This window comes from Molothrus aeneus, chromosome 12 (genome assembly GCF_037042795.1).
Source record: "Molothrus aeneus isolate 106 chromosome 12, BPBGC_Maene_1.0, whole genome shotgun sequence".
Taxonomy (NCBI): Eukaryota; Metazoa; Chordata; class Aves; order Passeriformes; family Icteridae; genus Molothrus; species Molothrus aeneus.
This window is the reverse complement of record NC_089657.1, coordinates 1187070-1201581: the sequence shown is the minus strand read 5'-3', so window position 1 is coordinate 1201581 and position 14512 is coordinate 1187070. Positions and strand designations below refer to the sequence as shown.

At 50.6% G+C, this 14512-nt stretch overlaps 1 long non-coding RNA gene across 1 annotated transcript; it reads left to right on the top strand.

Moving 5' to 3' along the window:
* The first annotated feature begins 7105 nt into the window (after window positions 1–7105).
* Window positions 7106–13216, top strand: LOC136561846 (uncharacterized). Its single transcript, XR_010784420.1, has 3 exons — window positions 7106–8159; window positions 9509–9576; window positions 12961–13216. It is a non-coding gene; the product is annotated as an uncharacterized lncRNA (long non-coding RNA).
* The last annotated feature ends 1296 nt before the right edge of the window (window positions 13217–14512 follow it).

The window sequence follows — 14512 nt, the reverse complement described above, 5'->3', positions numbered from 1 at the left end:
AAGTGTTCACCTGAGGAAGTGCTGCCTAACAAGCAGGGCCACGTCTCTCCTGCAGAGCCGTCTCTGAGTGCAGGAGGGGTGGCAGGGTCAGCCTGGCTGCCAGGGATTGGGATGGCAATGCTGCAGAGATCGTTTCTGAGCACAGCTCCTGCTCCAGCCGGCAAACAGCACATTCCCCCTCCTCTGCCTGGCCTTTCCTGGGGCTCCTTGGCCCTTCCTGGGGTCATTCCAGAGGCTGGGATGGGGGAGTTCCTGCAGGAGCTCAGAGTGGTGGAGCTGCTTTGGGCCAGCCCCCCTGACGCTGGTCCAGGCTTGCAGTGACAATTTGCTTTAGAGCAGAGCTGTGTTTGCTTTGGGGACTGCTCGGGGGGACAGTGGGCTGCAAGGACAGGATTTTAGAGGATTTCCCGTTATCTTACAGCCAAGCATTTCCCTTCCCTTCCCTTCCCTTCCCTTCCCTTCCCTTCCCTTCCCTTCCCTTCCCTTCCCTTCCCTTCCCTTCCCTTCCCTTCCCTTCCCTTCCCTTCCCTTCCCTTCCCTTCCCTTCCCTTCCCTTCCCTCGGGGTCTATTGCCTGCCCCAGCTGCAGTCCAGGAGAGTGTCAGAACATGAACCTCCCCATGTATCACAGAGCCATCCACATCCACTAGTTTGGGTTGGAAGGGAAAACTTTGATTTATTGGATTCCAATCTTCCCAAGCTAACTGCTGAGTTTAAATCCATATAACTGGAATCTGCCTCCAGTGGGTCCATAATTAGATTTTTTTATCCCATGCTTTCCTGCTCCTCATAATGGATATTTCTCCCATACTGCCACGACACTGGGGTTGTGTCTTCTTTTTTTACTTTACTCCTTTAAGCCTCATCTCTGCTCCTCTAATTTAATAAATTACTGAAATTATTTTTTTTTTGTCCCAGTGCTGGGGCTGGAGTTTCTGAGCATGATGAAGTTTTTCTGTGGAGATGCAGCTCCCATGTTTTAATTACTGCTCAGGCCAGGTAAGCTGATCTGGGGTTTTTCCAAGGGAAACAGCCTTGGCTCTGCCAGTGCTGCTCTGCTCCCACCATTGCTCTGCAGCACCCTCCACCTCAGATGTTCTCTGAGGTTATTTTAGGCAAACTCCTTGAAATCCAAAGATTTTCCTTTGGTTTGTTTTGCTTTGCTGGGTCAGGGGTTATTGCTGCAATCTCTGCTATTGCAGGGAAATTTAAATGGGGTTTTTCCCTCCTACCACAAAAATCCAGGAAAAGAAAGTGTCTGAGTGGAGAGGACCTTGGAAAGGGAAAGCTGTTGTGTTATGCAGAAGAATTTCCTTGCTTCTTTTAACTGCCTCTTGAGATTAGAATTTTCTGCCTTTATTTTTAGCAGCCAGGCTGGTGGCAGGAACAATTCCTCCCCTTGGCTTTGTCAATAGGTAAATACCACATTTATTTTATTTAAAGCAAAGTCTGGATGCAGAGGAAATGCAGCAGTCCTCAGAGGGAAGCCTGGAGAGCTGGGAATGCAGGCACAGCTTTCCTGCACTCATAATATTGCCATTACCACTGAATTCCTGAACGCTGGCTTTTATTTAATGGTAACTTGGTGCTTGAACAGATGGGGCTGTGCAATGTAAAGACAATCCATTCTCACACAAAAATGATAAATGAAGAACAGAAAAGCGTGTCATATTTTGAGGAATTTTTAGCATATTTATCTCTGTTACAGTGAAAGTTCTTCTAAAGAAGAATTGCTGATTAAAGCAGGTTTTATCACAGGTGAACTGAACTCTCCAATAGGTAGAGGAATGTTGCCTTTTAGTTTTGATTTGTCCTTTCCTAGCCCATCAAATCCCACTGGTGATTTGTGCTTTTACTGAAATAGAAAAGGATTAAGTGACATGGTGGAGCTTTAGATGTTGTGCAGCAAATCACACTGTCACACACTGGGAGGAAAACTCCCAGGAATGTGAATTTACACGGAGTTGGAGAGAGCTCTTTTGGGTTGCAGGGTTTAAATATGATTATGAAAGGGGGTGGAGAGAGGCAGAAAGAAAGCGGAGAATCAGAGGAAGGCTGGGATTTAAATGTGGGTTATTTTCTATTTAAATCTGCAGGCAGATTCTCCTGAGGGAAGGAGCCCAGGCTGAGCCCATATGGAAAGGCTCCTTTGCCTCCCCACGGGAATGTGCTCTCCAGCAATTCCCAATATTTACTGCCAGCACTGAGGGAATTAGTGCAGGTTAAATCAGGCCATGGCTCTTCAGGCAGCTCCTGCGAGGAGGAGGAGGAGGAGGAGGAGGATGAGGAGGAGGTCCCAGCCCCAGGAGAGCCCAGGCTGCTCCCAATGCACTCTGAGGGGACAGGAGGTGACAATCTGGGAATGGGGGCAGGCAGAGGCTGGGATCCACTTGGGCTGGGCACGGTGTGTCCTGCTCAGCTGTGAAAGCAAAACCTCTGCTTTGCTCCAGCACTCAGCAGGGCAAAGGTGGTTAAATTGAATATTGGGGCCTCTATCCCACCTGTGGGAGGGAAAGGTGCTGGAAGGAAATCCCCTGCCCAGGTCACAACACAAAGGAGCCCTGTGTGTGATGTCTGAGTGCCTCCAGCACAAGGAACAGTAAAACCCCAGGTGGGGGAATCCCAGGTCCTGTCCCCGTGCCATTTGTGCCAGGTTCACCTGGGGCTGGGCAATGGGTCCCACTGAAAGGCTGCCCCTGCTGAACCCAAGCTGATCCCAAGATCTCCTATTAATTTGCACTCACCTTTGCCAAGGTGTTCATTACCTGGCCTGGCCTGACCTTGCTTTGCTCTTAGGACCTGAAATTCACAGTTCCTACCTGGCTGCAGCCCAGAAAAGGGTGAGATTGTGAGAAAAGGGGTGAGGATTTCAGTGGTGTCACAGAATCCCTCAGAACATGTGGAGCCTCCGCAGGCAGTGAAACCCCAATCACCATCCCAGTGCCTTATTAACCAAACCATTTCAGCTCCCAGCTCCTTCCACGGGCTGGCTTTGTGGGGGCTGGGAAGACAGAATTGGGAATGAGAGTTAATTCCCCCTGTTTGGTAAAACAAACAAGCAGGTCCCGAGGATGTGATGCTGTGTGGCACAGCCTGGTCTCTGCTCCGCCTCCTGGGCTAGGGAGCCTTTGATGTCCTTCCAGATTGTTCCTCTCACGCAGCTTTCTCTGGGAGGGGAATTCCTGCCTGACAGCTGCTCACACTCCCACATAGCCACGCTGTCAAAATATTACATTCTGCCCTAAATTATTTGGTAGCAATGGGAAAAACACCTGCTTGCTGAGAACACTTCTTCCTTTTCATCATCCGCAGGAATTTGGGGGGAGATGGATTATTTCCAATGGTAATGACAGCCCTGTGCAGGAGCAGGGAATTTTTGATTCCTCCTGTTCCATCCTTGACATTCAGGTGCGTTGTTCGAGTCCCTTTGCATCGTGTGGGAGCAGCTTCCCGAGGTGAGGGAGAAATATCCCATTATTTATCCATTACATCCTGTGGCATGTGACGTGCAGAACCTTTTTGGGCTAACACTGCAGCAAAGGCTGCTTTTTAATTATAAATACACATCTAATTTTGCAGGCGGGCAAAATTGACAGGAGCAAGAGGAGAGCAGGAGGAATGGCTTGGAACCACTGTGCTGTGGGAAGTTTGCAAAATTAGTGCTGAAATATTCAGAGGTGTGTTTTAATTTGATTGAGAAATGTGACATTTAGATTGACAGGCAGTGCCATTCTGAAAAGGCATTTTTCTATTTTTCTGTCTGACTGTCTAAACAGTTGCTGTGTAATAGTTATATTTGTCATGTGTTTTTCTAGATACAGGAGTTCTTTAGATACTTGAATTTATCACATGAAAACCCTCCAAAGTTCTTATATGTAAGTTTTAATAGTATTTGGTGATTTTTAGGGTTGGTTGGAGTGTTTTAGATGATTTTTTTACAATCTTAAGGTGTCTGTATAGTGAAATGCACAATCAGGAGCACTCCTTTGCAGATCTGCTCCAAGGGGAGGAGCTGGGCTGCCCATGCAGCTTTTGCCAGGGCTGTGTTGGGATGCCAGGCAGAGCTCCTGCCTGGCTGGGAAGGGTGGGAATGGGGGATGCTGGGGGTGCAGCTGGATCCTGTCCCCCCCAGAGCATCCCCTGTGCCCTGGCAGTGAGCAGAGCAGGACAGGGTGGGAATGGGGGATGTCTGGGATGGGGATGGATCCTGTCCCCCCCAGAGCATCCCCTGTGCCCTGGCTGTGAGCAGAGCAGGACAGGGTGGGAATGGGGGATGTTTGGGATGGGGATGGATCCTGTCCCACCCAGAGCATCCCCTGTGCCCTGGCAGTGAGCAGAGCAGGACAGGGTGGGAATGGGGGATGTCTGGGATGGGGATGGATCCTGTCCCCCCCAGAGCATCCCCTGTGCCCTGGCAGTGAGCAGAGCAGGACAGGGTGGGAATGGGGGATGTCTGGGATGGGGATGGATCCTGTCCCACCCAGAGCATCCCCTGTGCCCTGGCAGTGAGCAGAGCAGCACAAGGAGGGAATGGGGATGGCAATGGGGGATACTGGGGATGGATCCTGTCCCACCCAGAGCATCCCCTGTGCCCTGGCTGTGAGCAGAGCAGCACAAGGAGGGAATGGGGATGGCAATGGGGGATGCTGGGGATGGATCCTGTCCCCCCCAGAGCATCCCCTGTGCCCTGGCTGTGAGCAGAGCAGCACAAGGAGGGAATGGGGATGGCAATGGGGGATGCTGGGGATGGAGCTGGATCCTGTCCCCCCCTGTGCCCTGGCAGTGAGCAGAGCAGGACAGGGTGGGAATGGGGATGGGGGATACTGGGGATGGATCCTGTCCCCCCCAGAGCATCCCCTGTGCCCTGGCTGTGAGCAGAGCAGGACAGGGTGGGAATGGGGGATGTTTGGGATGGGGATGGATCCTGTCCCACCCAGAGCATCCCCTGTGCCCTGGCAGTGAGCACAGCAGGACAGGGTGGGAATGGGGGATGTCTGGGATGGGGATGGATCCTGTCCCACCCAGAGCATCCCCTGTGCCCTGGCTGTGAGCAGAGCAGGACAGGGTGGGAATGGCAATGGGGGATGCTGGGGATGGATCCTGTCCCCCCCAGAGCATCCCCTGTGCCCTGGCTGTGAGCAGAGCAGGACAGGGTGGGAATGGGGATGGGAATGGGGGATGCTGGGGATGGAGCTGGATCTGTCCCCCCCTGTGCCCTGTCAGTGAGCACAGCAGCACAAGGAGGGAATGGGAATGGGAATGGGGGATGCTGGGGATGGAGCTGGATCCTGTCCCCCCCTGTGCCCTGGCAGTGAGCAGAGCAGGACAGGGTGGGAATGGCAATGGGGGATGCTGGGGATGGATCCTGTCCCCCCCAGAGCATCCCCTGTGCCCTGGCAGTGAGCAGAGCAGCACAAGGAGGGGCAGTGAGCCCCTGGGGCTGCCTGGGGTGTTTGGAGCTGGGCAGGCACACCTGGGCTGGTCCCCAGCAGGGAGGGAGCAGCCCTGTGCCACCCCAGCCCAGCTGTGACAGGCCAGGGGGACACCGAGGGTTTGGGGGACATTTCCATCCCTTGTTTCTCCCAGGTTTTTGGTGGGGTTTTGCTTTTCTTGCTATCGGAATAATTTGGGTCAGGGAAAAACCAACAACACCTTTTGCCTCCAAACCCCTGGTGAGGAGCATGGCAAAGCTCGTGGGTTTGGAGGAGGTACCAACCCACAGGAGGTACCAGCCCTGAGGGAGATCCCATGCACTGCAGGGCACTCCCTGCCCACAGCAGAGCCTGCAGGGAGGCCTGGAGCAGCTCCTGCTGCAAGTGCCAATGGAGATGTTTTTATGACATCTGCCAGCCATAAAATCTCAACTCCTTCCAGGGAAAATGGCAGTTCAAAGCCTGTGGAAATGATCATTCCTTGTAAGACACACATAAATAAATAAATAAATAAATGGATATGCAGCTTTCATTGACACACCAATATATATTTATTGTACTGCACTTTAATGTTCCCCCCCGTATATTGCTTCTGCTTTATTGCATATTTATTATCTGCAGGTAAAGATGAGCATATTGGTTAAAAAAAATAAATCTATAAAATATTGAAGATGGGGGGGAAAGGAATATTTATTTAGCCAAGAGATTTATTCAGTGCTAATGTGAAATATGTCAGCACAAAGATGACATTATTTGGCCCCTGTTCAACAACCCTTGAGGTTACAGCACCAATTTTCTCTGCATTCAGCCCCAGAGCAGGAGCCAGGCTGCTCCTGTGCCTTTGGAGTTGCTCTCTCAGGAGTTCCAAACCAGGAGAGGATTCTGCTGCAGCTCCTGGCAGGGGATGGGGCTGCTTTGGTTTCTTCCTGGCCCCAGGAAATGCAGATTTGCTGTGCCTGCTCTGATGCCTGTAACAGCACTTTGGATATGGGGGGAATCAGCTGTGGCAATTAAAAATGCTTCTGAGGCTCCAGCAGGCTGAAATAGCTGGAAATACTGGGCTGATAATTGACTTGAGCTGGACTGGGCCCATTGTTCACACCGTGGTTTTTACAAAATACCCACTCCAAACCCAAAAGCTTTGTCATGCTCCTCACAAGGGGTTTGTAGGCAAATGATATTGTTGCTTCTTGCCTGACCTAAATTATTCTGATAGCAAGAAAAGCAAAAACCCAAGTTAAATTACTCTTTAGCAGAAATTCAGGCAATGGACACTTTCCCATGAATATTTCATGGCAGGCTATAAATAATTCTGTTGGATTTGGAGGAGCAGAAAGTGACTACGGGGATGATGTAGGGCATTTATGTAAGGTGCAAGGCTGATTGCCTCGTGCCTGCTGCAAGAGAAAGATCCATTCATGGAATTCAAGTAACGTGTGGGCAAATTGGGCAGTTTCCCATGAATTTCCCTTCAATTGCTCTTTGTTTCAACTGTTCAGGCTGGAACAGACAAACACAGCCCTGTCATTCACCTCTGATGGTACCTGAGAGCAAAAGGAGATGTTTTCACCGAGCTTTTCCTTTTAGGAATGTTTTATTCAATATTCTAATGCCAGTGCTGAGTGCGTTGTGCTGATAAAACACAAGTTTGGTAAGTACTGAGGGGTAGGTCCCTCTGAACCTTCACTCATGTGTAAAAATCAGCTCCACCTGAAGGAATGATCTTCCCCAGGAGCTCTCTCGGATGGGATTTTCCTCTGGCAGTGGTGCTTATCTCTTCATATCAACCAGGGGAAAAAAGACAGGAATTAGAGTTGTTTCTTCTTTGTGTCCATCCAGGATGGATCCCACGCACAGAAATCAAAACTCCCTGTACCCCAGGATCATTCATTGGCCAAGCCCTGTGGGATCACTGAGTCCTGCTGCTCTCCCAGCACTGCCCATGTCCCCAAGTGCCACATCCACAACCTCTGAACCCCTCCAGGGATGGGGACTCCTGGGCAGACTGAACCCAGTTTCATCCTTCTGTTCCCTCCTGGTTTGTGTGGTTTGTTCCAATCACACCCTGCTAATTTCCCAGGGACCACAATGCTCATCCACTTTCCTTTCCCTACCACTTCAGTTCCTCTTTTCCCCTGGTAAAACAAGGCTCCTTTCTCCAGCTTCCCAGCTGTATTCACTCCCCTTTTCACCATCTCTGTGATCCCTTTTGTAGTGCCAGGAGTGCTGCTCGTCCCTGAGAAATCTGGAGAGCAGCACAGAACTTTCCTGCCTCTCATCTGGAGTGTGGCAGGGCCGGCACACAGATCCCATGGACACAGGACAAACAGGAGAGAGGAGCAGGAGCTGGGGACTCAAGAGGAGATTTGACATCAAACAGGAATTCAACCAGCTGGGAAAGCCCATGGGGGTGCAGTAAAACCTTCCCTGCATGGAACCCTGGGCTCAGGGGGGACAGACCCATCCCAGGGGACAGGAGGAAAGCAGGAGCTGATGTGCTGGGATCAGCACCCCTGGGAGGAAATTCTGTCCCATTCTTTGCTGTTGCCATTCAAGCTCCCCCTCTGCTCCTTCTGCAGGTGCTGTGCAATTGCCTTGCATCGGAGTTTGCCCAAATTCCAGTTTTCCCAGAGTGTTTTTCTGTTTTATTTAGAGCTTTTCCAAGTGGTTCTCTGCAGATGTGGAGTTCTTCACTGCTGGCAATGCTCTGGATCCACCCTGGGAGATGGTGAGTACCCCTGCCCCAGTGTGGCTGGGACACCAGGCTGAAAGGCAGGAATAACTGGAAGCAAACCACAGTGGACGTGTTCTAGATCTTCCTAGGGGAGCACAGAAGGAGTTAAAGAAACCAGAGCTGGAAGGACATTCCCAAATCCATAATGCACAAGATTGGCATTCTGTCTGCATACAAATAACTTGGATTAGCAGGATGTGCCATTGCTTTCACCATAAAAATATCCACTCTCACATTATTTTAAGACACTTTCAAAATAGAGCAGAGTTAAAATATTTGTTTTAAACTATCCAGGGATCCTTGCACAATCTTTTTGATGGCTTTTTATAGCTCTTCTCCACCCTGAGTCATTTAGCAGTTCCCTTTCCCAAAATACCAGTGGTAACTCCATCTCTGTGATGGATGTTTGTGTGAATTCCTTTCACTCCCCACAGTCAGGCCCTTCAGCACTGCCTCTGCAGTTTGGGACAAATGCAGCCCAAACGGGGGGTTTGGATAAAATATTGGGGAAATAAGGTTACCAGAGCAGCTGGGGCTGCCCCTGGGTCCCTGGCAGTGCCCAGGGCCAGGATGGGCACTGGGCTGGGTGTGCTGGTGTTCACAGGGGTCCCAGGATGAGAATCCTGACTCCATGTTTCAGAAGGCTGGTTTATTATATTATGATATATATTATATTAAAAGAAAACAATATATTAAAGCTATACTAAAGAATAGAAGAAAGGATTATCATCAGAAAGCCGGGAAAGGAAGGAATGGAATGAGAATAAAACCTTGTGACTGACCACAGCCTCGACACAGGTGGCTGTCATTGGTCACCAAGTAAAAACAACCACATGAGACCAATCAAAGATGCTCCTGTTGCATTCCACAGCAGCAGATAATTATTGTTTTTCTTTTCCTCTGAGGCTTCTCAGGAGAAAAAGTCCTAGCAAAGGATTTTTCAGAAAACGTGTCTGTGAGAGCTGGAAGCAGCCTGGGACAGCGGGAGGTGTCCCTGGGCTGGCATTTAAGGTCCCTCCCAACCCAAACCTTCTGGGGTTCCCTGCTCACTTGCTCTGGAGGTTTTTAATTTACCCCATCTCACGTTCCACACCCTTTCCTTTGGACCTTGATGTTTCACTATTGGTGAGAAAGGGTTTCAATGGCAGAGGGGCTGCACGAAGCTCCCTCCTGTCCCTCACAAGAGGTGGGAGCGTGTTTAGGAGCTGCTGCCCTGAATCCGGTCCAGGTCTCATTCCTGCCTCTCCCAGCCAAAGGTAACACCACACCACCATGTGTTCTTGTCTTGCTTTTATAAATTGAATATCCAATTCAATAATCCATATTCTCCTGCTTTCCCTCAGGAGCATCTCAGTGAAATTGTTTTCCCATCCTGCAAAACACTTCAGAAACTCTCCCTGCCCAAACTGAGGTGAGTGGTTTTGCTTCTTTATTGCTGTTTTTCCTGCAACCAATAGGTTCCATTTGCTGGGCATTTCAAGGCACTTTGATCTGTATCAAGTTTGAATTTTAACTTTCTTTCTGTTTTGGAATGGGAAGAATTTTTCAGCTTTGTATTCTGCCAGTTCAGGACATTTTCACATCAGCCCTTCCCCATAAACAACATTGGTTTGTGCCTGTTGGATTTTTAAATGGAAATATTGGGTTGAAATTGTCACAGGTGTTTTTTGTACCTTCCCCCTCCCTGACAGGTGAGGGCCAGAGCATCTCCAGCTGTGGGGACCTTTTCCTTGGATTCTCAAGGATTTCCAGCTAATTTTGACATCTAAAATCATTTCAAGTGCCCTTCACACTCTTGGTTTTTCCCTTTTATCTGCTCCAGTTCTCCTGAATTCCAAATCTATGCATTTTCTAGATTTCCCTCTTGTCCTGGATTGTCTTCCATCTCTTTCTGACACACAGACTTCCAGTAAGAGCTTGGTAAACTCTTTAAACAGCTCTAAGAAATTACCACTTTTCCCCGCTCTCCATCATCTCTTAATTCTTTACCTTTTGAGCAGTGTAGAATTTTCTCCTCCACCTGTCAGGCTGTGAGTAATTAATGCTGTCTTGCTGTTCTGCCAGCTCCCACATCCCTGCCTTCCCCTCTCCCCCTGGCTCTGTTTCCTTTGCCATTTGAAGGCACCCATTATTCTGCCTAAGAGGCAAAAGTTCAGGCAGGTTCTCATGTGACAGCAGCAACATCAGCTGAAGTTGGGCTTGAAAAGTGCTGCAGGCTTGCCTGGGAAAGGAGTGAACTTCTCCATCCCAGTCCTCTCTGGAGACAGGAAGGTGCCCATGGGGCTGGAATGAGATGGGATTGAAGGGCTCTTCCAACCCCCAAACCATTCTGGGGTTTTAGACAATGCTGCTCCCTTTGAACCCAAACAACTCTGGGATTTTAGACCTGCTGCTCCCTTTGAACCCAAACCACTCTGGGGTTTTAGACCCTGCTGTTCCCTTTGAGCCCAAACCATTCTGGGGTTTTGGACCTGCTGCTCCCTTTGAACCCAAACCATTCTGGGGTTTTGGACCCTGCTGTTCCCTTTGAACCCAAACTATTCTGGGGTTTTGGACCCTGCTGCTCCCTTTGAACCCAAACCACTCTGGGGTTTTAGACCCTGCTGTTCCCTTTGAACCCAAACCACTCTGGGGTTTAGACCCTGCTGTTCCCTTTGAACCCAAACCATTCTGGGATTCTAGGCCCTGTTCCAGGAGGGGAAGGCACCCCCAGCCTGGTCCCTGGGGGTGGGGACAGTGCCCTGCTGCTCTCCTGCAGGATCCAGCTCCCATTCCAATGGATTTTGGGATTTGGAATAAACTTGCAGGTGCTGAGTGATGAGGGGTAATAACAAATCTTCTTTTGCAGTATTTATATGAAATTCCTGCGGTCCAAGGGGCAGGGAGCTGAAGCTGGGTGTTGGTTTCAGCAACTGAAAGTGGTTTTATTTTATCTTTTATTTTTAAGAAATCCTTTAAAAATGAATGTTTGGTTTTCATTTTTAATCTGATGTTAAAGATTTAGAGCAGAGAAGGTGTTTCTGTCCAGACCCCAGAGCCAGGAGCTGCTGTGGCACTCGGGCTGTGCAAACCCCAGAGCCCCTCTCTCATCTGCCAGGGCTGGGGTGTCACTCTGCAGTGGGATGGAAAAGGAAAATCTCCTGGCAAGAGCAGGCTTTTCCTTCTGTTTTCTGCTTTTCCAAGATGTTCTCTGAGTGTTTCCAAGTAAAACACTTCCTGACACATCTTCCAGCAGGCAGCAGGAGGGAAGTGTGATTTCAGTGTACGTGGGGATCTGGGGGAGAGACAACCCCAGAAACAAAGGGAGAGGGTGACCCCATGTAATGAATTCTCATTGCACAGGAGGCTGTGACAGCTCCACACCTGCCAGAGCTCCAGGAGGGCTTGGACAGTGCCTCAGGGCAGGCTGGCACTGCTGGGGTGCTGGGTTCTGATCCCGGGGGTCCCTTCCCACTCGGGACATTCCCCAGTTCTACCAAAGGCTCCTTGCATCACTTGCACCTCCCTGCTGGGTGAGATCCGCCTGACTCAGCTGGAGGGAGCAGTTGTCCTGGTGCCTCCACCTTCCTGCCTGTCCTGAACACATTGGGAACACTGGGTTGCTTAATTTCTGCTATTAATAAACAGCATTCCTGCCTGTGTGAGCAAAAATCAGAATAAAGCCAAAGCAGGAGCTGCCTCCCTGCTGCTCCCTTGGCTGGACTCCACAGGGATCAGCTGTGGGCTGCAGCCAAGTCCTGCCCTGTGTCAGCCCCCAGGGCTTGGGAAGGGCTGGGAATTCTCCTCCCTGCACATTCTGATGCTCTGGAATGAGATTTGGGGTTCATGGCAGTGGGAGGTGCCTGGGGTGGGCTGGATGGGCCTCAAAGTCCCTTCCACCCCAAACCATCCTGGGATTCTGTTATAAAACCATATTTTGCAAAAGAAAAAAAAGGTTACTAATTCCCCTGCTGGAAAGAGGGGGAGAGGAGAGCAGAGCAATCTGCCAGGTCATTTTATATCAATTGTTCTGGTTGTGTTTTCCTGGACAGCACTGGTTACAGCCCTGGTGCCAGGCCCTGCTGCTGCCAGTGCAGGACAGTGAGGGGGCAGGAGCTGCAGGCACCCAAACTGCCCTGAGGAGGGCAAAGCACACTTTGGAAGGGCCCTGGGGAGTTGGATTTTCTGCAGGGGTGGAAGGACAAAGGCCCTGGGCAGCAAATGCTGGTGAGGAGAGCTGGCAGGGCAGGATGTGCTGCCCTGCCCCACGCTCTGCTCTCTGCTGCATCCCTGCAGGGACTGGGCACCATCGCCCTGGAGCTGTGTCCTGTGTCCAGCCCCAGCTCAATGCCCAGCAGAAATAACAACAGCAGAAACAAACAGGCTGGAGTTTAACAAGGAGGGAAAAATAAATGATACAAAGAGCTTTAACTGATAAATGCAAATCAAGGTAGCAGAAGCTGTGCTTGTACCAGTGCAGAGTCTGCCGTCAGCTCTTCTCTCTGAGCCAAGGCTGCCCTTTGTGTGCTGGCTTTTGCGCCAGGTGTGCTTGAATTTAACACGAAAATAAACCATTACCTGCCTTTTTGAGCTTCTTGTCCTCCTGAAAAGCAGCAGAGAGCAGAAGCCCACGCAGGCAGGAGGAGCAAGGCTTGGGTAAGCCAAGTGCTGTGTTCCCCAGGAGCCGGGCAGCTGAGCAGCACTGATCAGCTCAGGGTGGCCCATTCCAACACAAGGCACTTCTCAGGGCCTCAGCTTCAAAAGAGCTGCAGAAAATCAGATTGTTAGAACCAGCTTGCTGCTCCCTGTCACACAGATCCCCAGGATGGGGTTCACACTGGGCATAAAGGAATGAACCACCAGGAGACCACACCAGGAATTTCCACAGCAGTGCCACCCTTGACTCCTTCACTGGTGCGAGGCTCCAAACCCCACCAGCAGCTGATCCCAGTGATCCCACGTGGTTCTACAACATTTAAAAGCTACCACAGACTCTTTCCCTGAAAATTCAATGTATTCCAAATGCTCCTTCACTATTGTTTTCTGCATCTGTTCCTCAGTTTGCCTTTGCTCAACTTCTGCTCACCTAAACATCCTTAAACCCACCAGGTATAAAATGAAAATCTCTCTGGAAATTCTTTGCAGAGAATAAAAAATTTTGCCAAGACAAAGGGGGATCTGATGGCTTCAGACTGACAGAGAGAGAGTTTAGATGGGATGTTAGGAAAAAATCTTTATCAGGAGGGTGGGCAGGCCCTGGCACAGGTGCCCAGAGCAGCTGGGGCTGCCCCTGCATCCCTGGCAGTGCCCAAGGCCAGGCTGGACAGGGCTGGGAGCACCTGGGACAGTGGGAGGTGTCCCTGCCATGGCAGGGCTGGCACTGGGTGGGATTTAATGTCCCTTCCAACCCAAACCAGTCTGGGATTCTATTCCATGGTGAGAAAGACAAAATGGGAGGTTAATGGTGTGTTGGGATGTGTTTGCAGCATCTGAGAGATCAACATGCCAGGATGTTATTTATTCTGGTTAATCTGAATAAAATAGAGACCAGGATATTATTTATTCTGGTTAATCTGAATAAGATAGAGGCCTTAGTTGTTAATACAGCCCCACTTGGCATAAAAGGCCCTCTCTATCTTCTTAGAAGCCTCCTAATTTTTAATCTTATGTAACATGCTCTCATTTCCCTGTGTTCCACACCTATTTCCTTCATTCTGGCAGATTTCAGCACCTCCCCTGTTTGTGGCCTCTGGAGTGATGAGCACAGCTCATCAAGCAGCAAATGATGTTCTCCAAAAAGAGGGGGAAAAGCTCCTTATGTGTAATTACCCCGAGTGGAGAGTGCCAAGCAGGAAGGAGCCCTGGGGTGCCCAGGGCAGGGCTGGGCTGTGCTGACCCTGTGCCCCACACACACACACACACAGAGGGGGAGCCCAGGGTGCGAGCAGAGCTCAGCGCTGCTGTGCCTGAGCAGAGAGGATGAGCTGGGCCCTGCCCCTGCCCTCCCTGCACAGCTCTGGGCTCAGCCTGGCCCTGAGCCTGCCCAGCTCAGGGAAATGCACGTCCCCATCCCCTGGGGGAATCGGGGCTGGATCTGGGGGCGGCCTGAGGGGGCTGGGTGGGGCTGGGTGTCCCCAGGGGCTGGGGCTGGGGGACAGCTCAGCCCCTGCTGCCTGCAGCTGCTCTGCAGCATCCCTGGGAGGGGATTGGGATTGGGAATGGGACTGGGATGGGATTTGCATGGGATTGGGATGGGATTGTGCTGAGATGGCAATGGGGATGGGATTGTGCTGGGATTGAGATTGGGCTGGGATTGGGGTGGGATTGGGGTGGGAATGGGATTGTGCTGGGATTGGTATTGGGATGGG